This window comes from Cupressus sempervirens, chromosome 9, assembly GCF_028749045.1.
Source record: "Cupressus sempervirens isolate cs-2001-9-10 chromosome 9, ASM2874904v1, whole genome shotgun sequence".
Lineage (NCBI taxonomy): Eukaryota > Viridiplantae > Streptophyta > Pinopsida > Cupressales > Cupressaceae > Cupressus > Cupressus sempervirens.
Genome location: NC_143126.1, coordinates 490,719,512 through 490,736,271, shown reverse-complemented (window position 1 = coordinate 490,736,271; position 16,760 = coordinate 490,719,512). Strand labels below are relative to the sequence as shown.

The 16,760-nt window shown below is 34.8% G+C and overlaps 1 pseudogene; it reads right to left on the bottom strand.

Annotated features, from left to right (window-relative positions):
* The window catches only part of LOC149539467 (reticulon-like protein B8), an 80,764-nt pseudogene extending 66,363 nt beyond the window's left edge, over window positions 1-14,401 (bottom strand).
* Between the last annotated feature and the right edge of the window lie 2,359 nt (window positions 14,402-16,760).

Here is a 16,760-nt window from a genome sequence, read left to right as displayed (position 1 = left end):
TCAAACACTTGTTGTAATGGCATTGTAGGATGTCTTTCTTTATTAGCATTAGTTTGAAAAATGTGGCAAGTATGCACATGTTGAAAAGTATAGTAGAAGATTGCAGGCCAAAAATAACCTGATCTTAAAATCATATGGGCCATGGCCTCTATTGAGCCATGTCCTGTACCATACTTATCGTGAAATTGTTCCAAAACTTCTTTTACTTCTTCACGTCCTAGACGCTTTAGATAAATCCCTTCATAGTTCCTTTTGTATAATTTTCTATCATGTAGCATGTAGGATGTGCACTTCATTTTGAGTCCCCTACACTATGAAATATTCATCCAATTGGGGTACTAATTTTGTAAAAGATAGTAAACAATGTCCTGATACCAAAAATCTATTATCATACCTTGGTCAATATCAACTTGAGATACTACCATCTTCTTTTGATCTTCCACCTATGTTTTACCATCAAACCAGAATTTCTTCTCATCCTCAATTTAGTTATCAGCTATCATTTTTATAATCCTTGGCCTCTTACCAATGTCATGGGTGGAATCTCTAAATCAAATTCTTAAAGGATTGCCATCCATCTTCCTCACCTTTCATCTAGTTCATTTTGCATCAATAATGTCTTAACTATAGGATTAGGTACAATCGCATATACCTTGCTCCTTAGTATATAATGGTGGAATTTCTTTACTGCTTTGATTAAAGAAAAATACTATTTATCAAGGTTAGAATAATTTAACTTTTCATTTTTTTAGAGGGTAACTCATAAAGGCAATGGGTCTTTCATCTTCTTTTTCCTTCTTCTGCGTAAGAATTCTAGCACATGAATGTTCTAAAGTAAAAGAGTATATTTTGAAAGGCAGTCCATAATCTGGACTCACTAGTACTGGGGCCATGGAAATGGCCACTTTAATATCCTCAAATGATTTCTTAATCTCTAGAACTATCTCTACAAATCCACTTATGAAATTTTGTACAGAATTTATCTTCCCAAAGAAAGACTTAAGTTCTTTTTGACTGTGAGGAGGTGACAACTTCAAAATAGCTTAATTTCAACTAGGATCAATGGTGATCCCATCTTCAAAGATGATATGACCTAGGAGCTTTCCTTTAGTAACCCCAAAAAAAAATTTCTTAGGATTGAGTGATATGTTTTATTTACGACATCTATTAAACACCTGTCTTAAATTAGCAATGTGAGTGCTTCGATCTTTTGAAAAGATAGTTAAGTCATCCATGTGGATGACTATACACTTGTTTATTAATCCCTTAAAAGCTTTTTCCATGGCTCATTAAAATGTAGCCCCTACATTAATTAGCCCAAATGACATTCTTCTATAAGAAAAAGTCCCCCATTTAGTTATGAAGGTTGTCTTTAGTCTATCTTCTTCATTGATCATTACTTCTTTATATCCTAAATATCCATCCAAGAAAGACATCATCTTTGAACCATTGAAAATTTGTAGAACTTCATCCAGTGAGGGCAAAGGGTAGTTGTCCTTTTGAGATGCAAGGTTCAAGTTACAAAAATCCACACAAAGATGAATCTCTCTAGTCTTTTTCCACATAGGAACCAAGTTAGCCACCCATGTAGAATGGCAAATGGGAAAGATGATCTTGGCATCAAGAAACTTCTTAACTTCATTATCAAGGGTTCAATAATAGGATTAACAGGTATTTTCCTTTGATGGAAGGGCTTGGCATCTAGTTTTAATGGAATTCCATGCATAATAATTTTACGATCATATGTTTTTAGCTCTTCACAGTTCCAAGCAATGACATCCTTATATTCAATGAGCAATTTGAGCATATATTCTTTTTCTTGTGCATTGCACGCCTTTCTAACTCTTACCATTTTAGGATCTTCATCAATACCTAGATTATATGAATTGCATTCCCTGATCCCCTTTTCTTTGTTCATTCTCCTATTAAGTGTTGAATTATCATGATCAAAAATGTATTCCAACTCAACCATTCCCTTGGGAATAGTGTTGGTTTTTAAGTTCAGGATCCCATCTTCGTCTTCAAGTTCATCATCTTCAGGTTTTTCATCTAGAGTATCATCAATATTTTTCCCTTTAAAGTGGTTGTTGCACATGATAAATTTGAGTAAATTTTGATCATCTTAAAAAGCTTGAAAGTTCATAATATTGTCTAGGACAGACAAGGCAGCAACCAACTCTACTAAAAATATTCTCAATTTTGTTCTCTCGACTAGTTGTAATGCACTAGCTAAAATTACAAAGAGCATCTGCTACCATGTTTTTCTCCTTGGAATGGACTTTATGTTCAAAGCTTCACAATCATCCATTAGATACCACACTCTTTTCTTGTAAGCAAGCAAACTTCTATCATTGCAAGAATATACCGATTTCACTTGTCTTATCACCAACTAGGAGCCTCCCTAGATTATGAGAGCTGTGATTCCTTTCTCTAGTGTAAAAAGAAGTCCTCAGATCAACACTTTTTAATCTACAACATTATTAGTACATCTAAACTACAATTGATATGTTGCATAGAAAGACTTACCTTTTGGGTTGATTAACTTGATACTTGCGCCAGCTCCCAATTTGCATTTGGAACTATTGAAGCAGAGCATTCAAATTGGGTCTTCTTTAGGCTTCCTAACCTTATGCTTATTTTTCCTGATTTTTTCCTTTATTTGGGCATGAAAGGATTGTTTCTTGGGGATCCACTGTAGTCTTTTGTGGGGTGGACTTGATGATTTTCCATTGTTACTCCTTGATACAGGAAGCACATTTTTTTCTTGTTTGTCCCAAATTTCCCCAATTAGTTTTGTAATTTCATTTATTTTAGGTTTAGGATGAACAACTACTGAAGTCCATCCTTGACCTTTTACGTAATGTCTCCTTCTTTGGATTTTGATCATCCCTGGTGGAGGAGAAGAAAAACCTCCATCATCTGAAAAGGTATCACTATATGATGTATTTAGATCTTCAATTTCCTCTTCAACCTTTTCTACAGATTCAAATATATTTGTATAATTTTTTCTTTTTGTGAATTCATCTTTTGGAATGTTACCACTCTTTATTTCCTCTATCTATGTTAAAACTTTAGCAATTGCTTCTTGGCAATGTGAACATTCAAACTCTGAATGACTAACTTTATGCAATCTGCAAAATCCTGGGAGAAGCAAAATACTAGGATTAATTTCTTCTCCTAAGCATTGTAAGTTGGCCACCATATTGTCTATGAATTATGTTATGATCTCTTGCTTTGGGGTTGAAATTGTGGATTTTCCATCTTGGTCATCTAATGTTTTGGTTGAAGTATCAAAACCCATCACTTTGTAATAGCTCAAGTTTGATTGTAAGAATGCAACCTCATTTGGTGCACTGTATTCTGTAATCATTGTTTTTAGCTTTGGATCTGCATCTATCTTGATTTGATTATTTAACCCTTTCCATGGTAACCATAACTGGGTAAAATCTATAGAAAACCACCCTCTTAGGCATTTTGTCCATTCTCTACTTAGTAGTAATCTGTATGTCTCAGGAATCTCAACCACATGTATATCAATGATATCTTGAATTCGAGGGTCAACTATCAATTGTATCCAAACATCTTTTAACACACCAATAACTTTTACTTTTGTTTTATCCAATTGTATCACTATTCAATTAGAGGGTTGAGGAGTGACTCCCAACCTTTGTGCTACCAAAAGTGGCATAAAATTACAAGAAGATCTTGAATCAATTAGGAAATTATGAAGGTTCTTCCCATATATTCTAATGCTAAGAAAAAATGGGGGCACCTCAACCTTGTCTTTAAACATAGTTGGCATTGCCTTTGACGTATTGACTTGTTGAGACACTGTCTTTTGAGGAATAGTATTCATATTATGGGGTGCCTTTGTATGATCAAGAATTTTCATCAGTGCTTCTCATTGATGAGGGCAGTTTTGTAGTATGTCAAACATGGACATGTTGGCCTTTGTTTGTTTCAAATCTTACACTACACTATGCTTTTCAGTAGACCAGGTAGGATTTTTCAAGATTGTAGGCACATGTCCTTGATTCTAATTTTGTTGTCTTGTATAAGGGCGCCTGATTAATACTAGATTATTACTTGCTCTTGGATTAGGAGGAGTTTGTTGTAACTCTAGTTGAATTCCATATATCATAGGTTCTTTATGACTTTGCAGATTATAATTATTCCGATTATCATTTTCAAAAGATAGTATTTCTTCTAGTTACATATTTGGTTCCTGACTAAATGGAAAAGATAATTCTTTTTGGTTGGTTGTTCCATTTCGGTGTTTAGTGTGGAATCATAGGATTCTATTAGCATAGCATTAAATTGCATAGGAGGCACATTATCATTTGTTTGTGAATTATGATTCACTTCTTGATTTCTATTGTAATATGAACCATCATTGTTAGGTGCATTTTGAGCATCATCATATTGATTGATGTCCACATGCTGAGCATTATTGTTATTGTTATCTATAGGAATGCTTCCATTGTTGGGACAAGTGTTCCATTTTTTATTTTGTTTTTGGAAATTGTTATTGCAATTGGGAGGAATGAAATTTTTTCCTCCATTGTTGTTTCCTACATTGTTGTTCCCATTGAAATTCCTATTATATTTTTGACTGCAATTGTTTTTGTTGTAAGGACCAGCGTTGTTTCTCTAAAAGTTGTTATTCTATCCTTGTGACAACCTCAAGAAAATCAAGTCATTATTCATTTGAGACATGGTCTTTTTCATTTGACCAAACTCAGAGGCAAAATTGTTGTCTGCTTCAGTCAAAGTTGTTGTCTTTTGCTCAAAGAAAAAAACTTTTGGAGGTTCATCTCTTGGATATTTGTGGAGTAGGTGCCTATTGTAATGGAACTAGATTCATGGGTATAAATTTTCTAGGCATCATAGGTGCTCCAATAGGATATGTTGGCATCATTGTAATAGCTTGAGCCAGAAGCATCAATCCTCCTCCATTAGGATTGGCTTACTTTGTAAAGGTAATTCCTTCCAAGAATACTTTGTCCAATATGTCAATATTTGTAGTAGGAAGTCTTCTTAGGAAAATAGTAGTAAGATGGTCTATGGCATTCAGATAAATCTAAATTTTGGCTTCAACTGGTATAGTGTATGTGTTTCTAGCTTGCAGTATGTCATATGTAAGCGATGGTTGAAGTGTGAAACTATCTTGACTGGGTTCCTTTTGATTGATATGAATTGTTGATGTATCACAGCTGGGTTAATGAAAGTTTTGAATTGTTCCAAGAATAATCTTTTGAAAGTATCCCAGTCTCCAATACATCCAGGTAGAAAATTAACATACCAATTAAAGGAAACTTCCACCAATGAGTAGGGGAATAAGAGAAGAACCACATTCTCACTAGAAATCTGCTTTCAGTTTTAAATTTCCTTGAATACCTTAACATGATCTTTGACTGTTCTAGTATCTCCATAGATGAACCTTGGGAAAAAATTCTCAATATTCTTAGGAAGATCATTGAGTACACCTATCAAGTTGATTGGTGAGTCTATGCCATTTGCAAAAAAGGCCATGAGAGGATTTGGTGGAATAACAGGTGGTTGTTGTGGAGGCAGAACCAAGGAAGATGATGAAATGTTGAATTGAAGTGGTAGAATTCAAGGGAATCCTTTATCACTACAAGGCTTATGAAAATGGCTAAGTTTGAGGAACTTGTGCTCATTGGGTGAAGGTCTTAAAGTTCACTAAAATGGAGATGATGGATCAAGATCTTCCAGTTTTCATCAATTCTGGAAAAAGAAAACCTCAATAGAAGTACACTTTCTCAAAAAGAAATGGCACACCTTGGAAACTTAATAGTTCAAAATGTTTAGAACTTGTAAAAAAAGAAATATTTTGAAATTGCAAGTTCTTTCTTCTAGTTTGAATGGTTGGGGCCCTCCTTCTAGCACCACTTCTATTGAGTTGTCATTTTGCATGATGCTTAACAGTAGGAATCTTTTTGAATTCCTCTCTTGAAAAGCTAATCTCGGATCAACTCCAAGGTTCTAGGTGATCTTGCAACCTACTAAAATTTTCTCAGTAGAAGATAAATGTATTTTTTCATAGCGAGGCCTTTGTTGGTTTTGATCGATTTCGAATAAGATGTTGAATATGCTTGCTATCTCAAAAGAATAACCACATTAAAAAATAAATTTAAAAAATTGTATTTATTTGCTTTTTAATGAATGCAATTTTAACCAATGCAACTATATGAATTGCTAATTTAACCAAGTGTTTATAAAAGAAAATAACAAAGATAGGGTAACAAGAAGTTTAAGCAAATGACTTGAAAAGTAAATTCCTCACAGACATAAGCCACAAAAACAACATGTATGTGAGTTAAGCCTTTGAAAAGATTGGTAGGTAACCAATGAAAATAGGAGTACCACTTCCTTAATTCCACTGATGCAATCATTGATGAAAATTCAGCAACCATAAGATGTTTCACTTTTCATTAGATCGCAAGGCCACATAAAGTGCACTCATGCGAGACAAAAAATTGTGTAGGAAAAATAGGGTGATCTCTTCTCCAACTCAATACATTAGCAGAATTTGTAAACACATGACAAATACCAAAACTAAAAGATCACTCAATCAAAATAACATAATAAAACTATTGGCTCAATTACACTTCATGAACATACATTCACAAAATATAACACACTCAGGAAAGAATAACTACACTCAGAATGTGAGCACCAATAACATATATTATTGCATCAAAATAATGACCTAGAATACATATCATTTAATGGATGCATGAGCCTTTACATGTCTTAAAAAAAAGAAAGGATGAGAAAATAAGAAGAATAAAGCCACTAGATAATGTAGGTGTCTCTAGAGATGCCAAAAATAGAAGCTCAACCTTCTCTAGAGGTTTGTAGGAGTTAAATTGTAGCCAGAATGTGTTTCTGATGCATGGAAAGCTCTAAGTTTAAAACTAGCACTTAACTATTGGTGCACCTTTGAATTCTTGAAAAAATTTTGATACACCTTGTAAGAAGTGCACCTCATGCACCTAGTGCACCTCATAATCTTGCACAAAAAATACAAAATTTTACCAAATGTCAAAATTAAAATTCTAGCTTCTGGGTTTTGTTCCCCTTCATACTAGAGCTATGTCTTGGTATTTGCCTTGAATTTCCCTATAATCTCCATGAATTGGGTTGCATTAAAAAAAAAACTAAAGCTTCATATTTATCCTTTAAATTTTTCCTATAGTTGCCAACCTTTATGTGAGTTTCTACAAAATCTACCAATTTCACATCTAATTCTTGCAATGCCTCTTCGGTCTTAAATGCTTGTCTGATATCCTCATCAGTGGAAGCTTCTTCAAAAGTCTTCTAGAATTTTTCTACAACTTCTTGCACAGTCATAAGTCTATCTCTTGAAAACTTTTCAAAAATGTCCAAGCTAGCATCACTGTAATGTCTCTCTGCCTCCAAAATTTGCTCTTAGGTTTGATCCTTGAGCTTATGAATATCTACCTATAATGTTTTCATTACTTTATTTCCATCCAAAATATTCTCTATCCAATTTTCTATCTTATCTAACTCATCTATAGTATATACATCCATCAACATCTGATACCTCTAACCCTTTATTGACTGTAATGCTTGCAAATCTTTACCCCATGTATGTACTTTGTCCATTAACCCAAAATCTTGGTTCAATATAGTAACTAACTTATTTGTATTATTTTGTATGTGGTGTAGAAATTTAAGATTTCCTTGTATCATATGTACACCTTTGTCTTCAAAAATTTCTCACCATTGCTGACAAGCCTTCAAAAATGGATCTAGTTGCATAGTCTCCTTATCCCTTTTATCAAGTGTTACATTTAGAGTCTCCTCAAGATTTTTAGGATCTAATGGACCAACTACTTTGTTCAAATATCCCCTTAGGATTTCATTTTTCTTTTGAAGGTTTAATAATTTTGTCTCATCTTGTTCTAAGTGCCTAAACACTTCTTTGATCCCCATAGTAACCTTCAATTTGGTAGTATCCACAGTGGGTTTTCCAAGCATGACCTCCCTGATTTGATAATCTTTTGGAGTCAAATCCTCAATATTTGTATGTGGAGGAGGGATAGCAACATTGATGGAAAAGTCCTAATTTTGGTCACCCATGACAAAGGCCAATGTTTGTACATCACTTATGGGTGGCTTAGATTTCTTGAGAGCTTCAATTAATTCTCCCATTCACTCTTCTTCAATACCATATAGCTATCTTTTATGTCTAACCATCACCTCTTTCCTCAACCATCTTGGAGTATTTTCTATTGGAGATTTATCTTTAGATGAAAATTTAGTATGTAGCACTATTCTTTTTCCCTTATCACTCCTCTTTGGAGTCTTTCTAATCAAAGTTTTCAACTTTTTCCCCTTGGGAGCCAATGGGGATGCTTCTTTCTCTTGTGCAAGAAGAGAAACTTGTGTTTCTATTTCAGCTCCTTGCCCCTATTCCACTAGTGGCACTAGCAGGTTATCCTAAGTCTACGTGACTTGTACATTCTCTACCCCTTAGTGATTTGGTGCTTGATTTGCCTCTTCTTCAAGCTCAACTTATTGAGGGGAAGTTATTTTCCTTTTTCCTTTACCCTTTCTATGCCCTGAAGTATCCAACTTCTCTGTCAAGTTGATGCACTATTTTTGGCCTTACTAGAGACTGAGCTATGAATGTTGGCACTATCACCTTTGATCCTCTCCCTTTCAATGGGTGGGTTGTAGCTTGGAAAACTATAGTTTGTGGAATTGAATCCAACTTCAATGGTCTTTTGATCCAATCCTTGGTCAACTAGATGACATGCCTCACCCTATGATTAATATCTATTTTTTCTTCTCAATCGATCTCTTCATTCATGATAGGTTGATCAGATATCTTATCTCTATTATACAAGGGATCTTGAACCTCTTTAGTCTCTTGTTGCATTATCTTTAAAGGGACCTTTATTTTCAAGGCACTACCTACCAAATAGAGATCCATACTATAATAGTCCTTGGTTTAGATTTCATAGTCATCCATTGCATTCATTCAATGATTCTCTATTGCATCCTCATGGTGGAATTTTTTCCCTACCAAGTTCTAAACTTTTCCAAAGTTATCAAAGTGGGGATGAGGAGAGTTATATTCCTCTAAGGAATACTGATCTCATTTAGACTCAAAAGTCACAATATCCTATTTCTAAACAATAGTAAATGGACTTATAGTGATGGGCCTGTTGGCATTATGATTATTTTGTCATTAGTGATGACACTTACTCAATTCTATATGCTTACTGAGCATCCAAGTGGTTACCTTGTAAGCATTCATAGTTCAACAGTTTACACTAAGTAAATAGTGGCTACTGAGCACAATGTGAAGTCTAGCAGTGTCTACCAAGCTTCTCAGTATCTACCATGCTTCACAGTGTCTACCAAATAGATAGTTTGTGTCATGAAGATTCAGTGAAAATGAGCAATGAAATATTTAGTGTTTATCGAGTGAAGCAAGGTAAACTCAGTAGATAGTATCTACCAAGTGACACTACATCTACCGAGTCACCAGTGGTTATCGAGTTTAGAACTACATCAAGTGATTAGTATGGATCGAGCCTTCACTTCTGCCGAGTGCATGATGATGTTGAGTACTGCAGTGGACACTGAGTATCAAAAGGTCACTGAGTTAGTTCAGTGAACCTGAGTTATTTACTATTGGGCTGACTCTATAATGTATATGTTTACTTGTATTTTGGCTGACCTTGTAATTTTGTAAGTTTGAAAGGTATATATGTAAGATGTATTATAAGATATCAAGAATGTATGTATTATGAATTCATGAATCATGATGGAATGAGTTGGAATTTTGAAGTAATGTGAAGTATATGCGAAAGATTATCAGTAGCATTTCAAGGAACACAGTAAGGTCAATTTAGAGACTAAAAAGTTATATCCATCACATGAGGTGATTAGTACATAAGGGATCTTATCAACAATCAGTTGCAAGCGATCCACTACTTCATCCTAATAGGTGAATCAGATTTTCAAATCCTCTAACAAGGTATACTTAACAATATTTGTACAAATCTCTTAACAAAGTGCATACTTCATTGTATGTTTGCAAATCCCCTAACAAGGTGGACCTAGTAGTCCTTTGTGCTCCTAACAGGGCAGACCACAAGAAGTGGTCAATGTAAGTCTTAACTGGCCAACTTTATACTACAGTATTGAAGTTTTGTGGGTATCATCCCCATCCCATTTTTACTTTCTATTTGGAAGGTTTCTAGGTCACCAAATATTGTTTTCACTTATGTAATGATTGTTTTATGTTTTAGAATTTATGCATGCATTAGTATAGATGGATGTGTGGTAAATTAGTAAAAAGTTTTAAGGTTACTGATTCAACCCTCCCCTCTTAGTAACCTAACATATCCTAAATATTTCTAACAATTGGTATCAGAGCTTTGTGGTTCTTAGGATAAAAGTTTATCAGCTTGAGTGAAGATCTAAGGATAGATGGAGATATTCAAACTTGACACTTAGGCAATTGAAAATGAAAAGCTAGATCTAGAAATGGCCATGGCTCAACTCAAAGAAGTAAAGGAGCATCTTTCTCAATCCCTAAAGAGAAGGAAGGAACTTGCAAGACAAATGAATGACCATCAGTATGTTGAAGAAATTATTGAAGACCTTTTACCATCAAGCAACTTAGATGAAGCTAATGAGGAAATCAAGGAACTCCTAGCAAAGAATGGCTCTCTGTAGGAAGAAGTAAGAAAAATTAAAAGAGAACATTAAATCCAATCAATCAGACTATGTGAAGTTTTTGAACAAAGAAACAAGGAAAATGAAGACATTGGAGGCAAGAAATAATCAATCCAATCAACATGAAGACCTCATGGATCAAATCTTTGGAGAAAATGAAGAAATCAGGATTCTCAAAGAACAATATGAAAGAATAAGAAGTGATCTAAATAGTGAAAGGAAAATTAAAGAAAGAATACTGAGAGAACTAAGATGTGAAAAGAAAATTGCTGAAAAATTAAAGAGTGACCTAAATATTGAAAAGCAAATCAATGAAAGAATGATGAAGTCGCAAGAAGACATGAATCAACTGATACATCAAAATGAGCATAATCTTCATAAGCAAAAAGATAAATCAAGAGTTGGATACAAGGAAGAACAAGGTGAATCTTCCAAGCAAGGTGTGAAAAGAAATATAAAACCCTCATGCAATCATTGTGGGAAAATTGGTCACACATCAAAAAAATGATAGAGCAATGGAAAAGGAAAATTCAAAGGAATGTGCTATAACTGCAATCAACATGGTCACAAAGCCAATGAATGCAAGGAGAAACCAAAATTTGAATGTAATTATCACAAATGCAAGAAGTGTGGTCACAAGGCATCTCAATGCAGATCTAAAAAATTCAATCCAACTAAACAATTTGTAAAGGCAATATTTGGATGGGACTACAACACCTGGTGCAGATGTCATTATTGTGGAGAATATGGACACATTGGTATAAACTGTGCAAGACATCACCTAAGGAAGAAGGCCATTACTATAAGGTGTTATACATGCATTGAACTTGGTCATATAGCTAAAAAACTCATGAATATAGGTAAGATTGAAGGTGAAAAGAAAGCAAGGGCTGATAACATAAGGAAACAAATGAAGCAGCAATGGATTTCAAAATCCACTAAAGATAAAAGCTCAAATCATGGAAGTGAAGTCACTCAAGAAGTGGGTGACTCCATCCCCTCAAACTAAATTCCTAAGAATGAGTTGGAGCTATACTCAACAAGAAAATCATAAGTAATTCCAAGAAATGTAAGGAATGTAAATGATCCAATCAGTATTACAGATACGCCGAGATCGTAGAAAAGTTATCTTTCACCAAGTGCATCAGACTCTATCGAGCAAAGTGGTTAAAGATCTTACTGAGTGAGGTCAAGAGTAAAAGAGAATTTTGTTCATCTATTGAGTTGATACTCATGCCGAGTTAGGTTAGTGGATGACAGTTTATCACACACTATGACAATATGGTACCTAGCATTAATGGAAAACTTTTTTTCAAAATGGGCAAAATTCAACTTCATTTTCATTATATTCTTAGAGCTAAAATATTTTCAGCGCATTCAAGCAATTTCAAAGTGATTTTGAGTGAATTTGCAGATAAAGAAGTTTGTTCAAAGATTTCCATCACTTGCCAAGCAATAATGGCTTTCACAAGCATAAGCACCAGTAAGGCAAAATGTGGATACAAAATGATGGTCAATGGCATAGAATGGAAAGCACCAAACTTCAAGTTGGTTCCCGTAGTTATAAAGGCACTAGACCCTAATGATGCACAATCGCAGATACCACCAAAGGTCTTTTAATCAATGATATCCAAACTCATTTCAAATGTTCTATTCAAGAAATAGGAACCCTAGAAATGGATAGCACATTAGAAGAAATGTGTGTTAGTGGCTCTCTAAAACTCGAACATAAACATTTGGAGACAAAATGGTTGACACACATCTCCCATATGCCAAGAAGCTTCCAAATAAAATGGATCATATATATTCTTAGCCATGTTCACAATGGTTAGCTATAGTTGGAACAACCTATATTGATCACTAAGAAAATGATTGACAAGATTACTGGCCTTCCCATACTCAGCAAAACCAAATCTACAAAAACCCTAGGTCAGGATGAACTTCAGAAGAAAACCCTAGTCAAGTGGGACAATAGAGGCTTAAAAGTTAGCATTGTTACCAACGTAGAACTTAGATATGGAATTCATGTGATAGATCACAAGATCTATAGTTCAAGTTGATTGAATAGTGTGCCATGTGAGGCCATAGCCTGACATTCAAGGTTGTGAAGAAAAATTTGGAGTATGACTTGTTTGACCTAATGTTAAGACAACTAAACAAGAACATGGACAGTATCAGATCATCCAAGAATAACCCCTATAAATTTAGATCACTGTTGACATGTTTATTCTTCTATGTACAAAAATTCTTTCCCTCCAAAGGTTCTATTCCATGGAGAAAGGATGTCCCCATTCTATATCAGATTAATGAGTTTATAGCAAAAATGGGTGTCAATTTTGACAATATAATGGACAACTATTTTGAGGAGTTCAAGGAGAGAATGAACAACAGGTTCAGAATCCCTCCTAAACTTGTTGAATATTACAAAGATGATGTCTATTTTATGGTTGACTATGACAAAGCATATATTCAGACAATCAAGCCTCCAGTTGCATGGGTAAAACCTCTACCTTATGAGGTAAACATTGATGAAACTAGGGATATTATTGAAGCATTGGTAAATGAGCTAGTAGATCCCAAGCAAACAATTTTTGGAACTTATGATGAGGCTAAAGCCATAATAAAATTGGAGATCAAACTTCCCCAAGCTATCAGTAAGGGTAAGAGAAAGGTTGCCAAGTTAAAAACTACTACCGAGCCTTTAATGATTACCAAAGGAAAAGATGAGGATAAAAAAGAGGAGCAAGAAACAAAAAAAGAAAGAGGAAGAATCAAAGAAGGAGGTGGAACCTACAAACAAGAAAGGTAGGGTTATCATCACAAAACCCCCAAAGGCCTCCACAACTATTTTCACAAGAAGAGGTAAAGGTAAGAATAAGGATGAAGTAGTATTCAGTAAGCCCCAACTGACCTTCCAAGAAAGATTGAAACAGATGGAAGAGGGAGCTAGCATCACAAATTTTAAAGTATTGAAATTTGAAACAAGGACTAATGCAAAGAAAATGCAGATTGAGGAACTGGTACTTAATAAGATGGGAAAATGGAAATACTGTCCAGACTAGATTGCCCCTCAAATCTCCAAAGAGCTATTGGTAAGATTGCAACCAAGACAGGAGTGAGCCACCCAAACAACTAAGGACATATATGAGCAATCCTTGAAGAATCTTCTACCAAGTCTTATTGAGGCAGAAATAAAGGTAGCAATGAAGAACAATGAAGGTAAAATGATGATAAAATTTCACACATGTTTGATTTTAATCAAGGACATTGAGCATGTTGTCAGAGATGTAACAAACATGTGGAAGAACATCTATCATCTACATAAGCCCAGTAATGATCTAGTGGTAATCAAGGATGATGATGGTACCAGTAGTGATGAAGGAGATGACAGTGCTCCAAGTGCTAGTGATGTTCAGGCACTAAGGTCTGATGATGAAGAAAAAGGGGAAGAAGCTAAAGAGGAAGACAAGGAGGAAGAGTATGAATTAGATGATCCAATGAAGATTGCAGCACAAGCCATAGCTTCCCTTCCTCGCTCTCCACCTAAGACTGCAACATCATTAGGGTTGGAGATAGCTTCAGTAGGATTGACCACATCAGAAACATCATCTATTCCTGCTTCCCCATAGCTCCAAGCATCATCTATGGAAGTAACCATTACTTCATCTACTGAGTTTTAGCCTTCTCCATTAGCACCTGACCAATCAGCTATGTCTACCTCCTCTGTTGCATGTATAGTAAGTTCTACAGTTCTTTCTACAATTTTTTCTACTCCAATTATGAACATTCCAATCTGTACACTACCTGTTTGTATATCATTTTTGGGAAGCACACCAATTTTGTATTCACTCAGTACTTCTCTCAGCTTTCCTCTAGTTGCATCAATTCAAGTATTTTCTGCTAGTCCATCTATGTTAACTATCATCTCTGATTCCAAATCCAAGGAAGTAAGCATAGAAGTAAAATCGAAAACTCCTCTAAAAATTTTGCTTACTAGAAAAAAATTGATGAAGATATAGATTTGGATATAGAAATTTTTATTCCAAAGATAGACTTGGAAAATGCCTCAGCCAGTGAGATGAGAATGATTAGCTAGCTTCTAGAGCAGAAGGCAAGGCAAAAGCAACTCAGAGAAGAGAGAGATAGAGAATATACTATAATAGAAAATGCTAAAAATATAATTATTGAAGCTATTGGTGTTGATGTTGATTCATCTCAACACATTTTTTTGCAATTAGAAGAGGCTATAAAAAAGTTCAATGAGGACACCTCTGGGCAAGAGAAACTCATTGAAAAGGTGAAAAAGAAATTTGATAATAAAGTGCTTGAGCACATTGCTCAGCACATTGCAATAAAATAGGTTGAACTATCTTCAATTTTGAGGAATCTTGAGCAAGCGTTCACAAATGTAACATCACTTTTTGGCAAGCTTTGTGATGTTACCAAGTTCACTAAGGAAGTCAAGAAAAATTGAATAAATTAGATGTGGAAATGAAAGATAGTGCTCAAAAGTTGCAGCTTGACCATAGTTCAAGCTCATCCCATCACACAAAGGTGAAATTTTTGTCCAAAATGCAAGCAGAGTTACTTAGAGAAGAAGCCAAAATCTGGTCTACATTGATTGACATTCAAAATATGATTCTCCCAGTCATGGATCAAACGCAAAAACACATTTCCTACTCAAAAACATTGATTCATGACAACAACTTTTCAATAGCAGATCATATGATTGAACTTTTTGCAGAAGTTCAAGTGGCTCTCTCCACCTACAAAATTTTGTAAGACAATTAGGATAAGACATTGTCTCTTATTCTCAAGGTACAATCATATTTTCTCTCACATTTTGATGTCTCGATTTAAATTTATTGTATATACACTCTTTGGCATTATTGTCAAAAAGGGGGAGATGAGATTGTTGGCAGGGGGAGATAAGATTGTTGAGATTGGAAATATGAGATGAATAAGGAATAAGAAAGACATTATACAGATAAAAGCTATGCATATCATATGTATGGTGGAGATATGTGAGATATGTGAGACATGTAAGATATGTAAATAGTAGAGTAAATTTGGATATCAATTTTTAATTATAAGTGTTTTTGTCACTAATACCAAAGGGGGAGATTGTTGGCATTAAAATTATTTTGTCATTAGTGACAACACTTACTCAATTCTATATTCTTATCGAGCATCCAAGTGGTTTCCTTGTAAGCATTCACAATTTAGCAGTTTACACCGAGCAAATTGAGACAATGTGAAGTCCAACAGTGTCTACCGAGTAGATAGTTTGTGTCATGAAGATTTAGTGCATACCGAGTGATGAATGATTTAGTGTTTACCACGTGAAGCAAGTTAAAATCAGTATACAGTATCTACTGAGTGACACTACATCTACGAGTCACCAGTGGTTATCGAGTTTAGAACTACATTGAGTGATTAGTATGGACTGAGCCTTCACTTCTACCAAGTGCATGATGATGCTGAGTAATGTAGTGGACACCGAGTTCAATGAACCTAAGTTATTTACTATTGGGCCAACTCTATAATGTATTTGTTTACTTGTATTTTGGCCAACCTTCTAATTTTGTAAGCTTGAAAGGTATATATGTAAGATGTATTGTAAGATATCAAGAATGTATGTATGTATGAATGTATGAATCATGATGGAATGAGAAGGAATTGTGAAGTAATGTGAAGTATATGCGAAAGATTATCAGTAGCAGTTCAAGGAACACAATAAGGTCAATTCAAAGACTAAAAAGTTATATCCATCACATGAGGTGATCGGTACATAAGGGATCTTATCAGCAATTAGTTGCAAGCAAATCCACTGCTTCATCCTAATAGGTGAATCAGATTTTCAAATCCTCTAACAAGGTAGACTTAATAGTCTTTGTAAAAATCTCCTAATAGAGTGCATACTTCATTGTATGTTTGCAAATCCTCTAACAAGGTGGACCTAGCAGTCCTTTGTGCTCCTAACAAGGTAGATCACCAGAAGTGGTCAATGTAAGCCT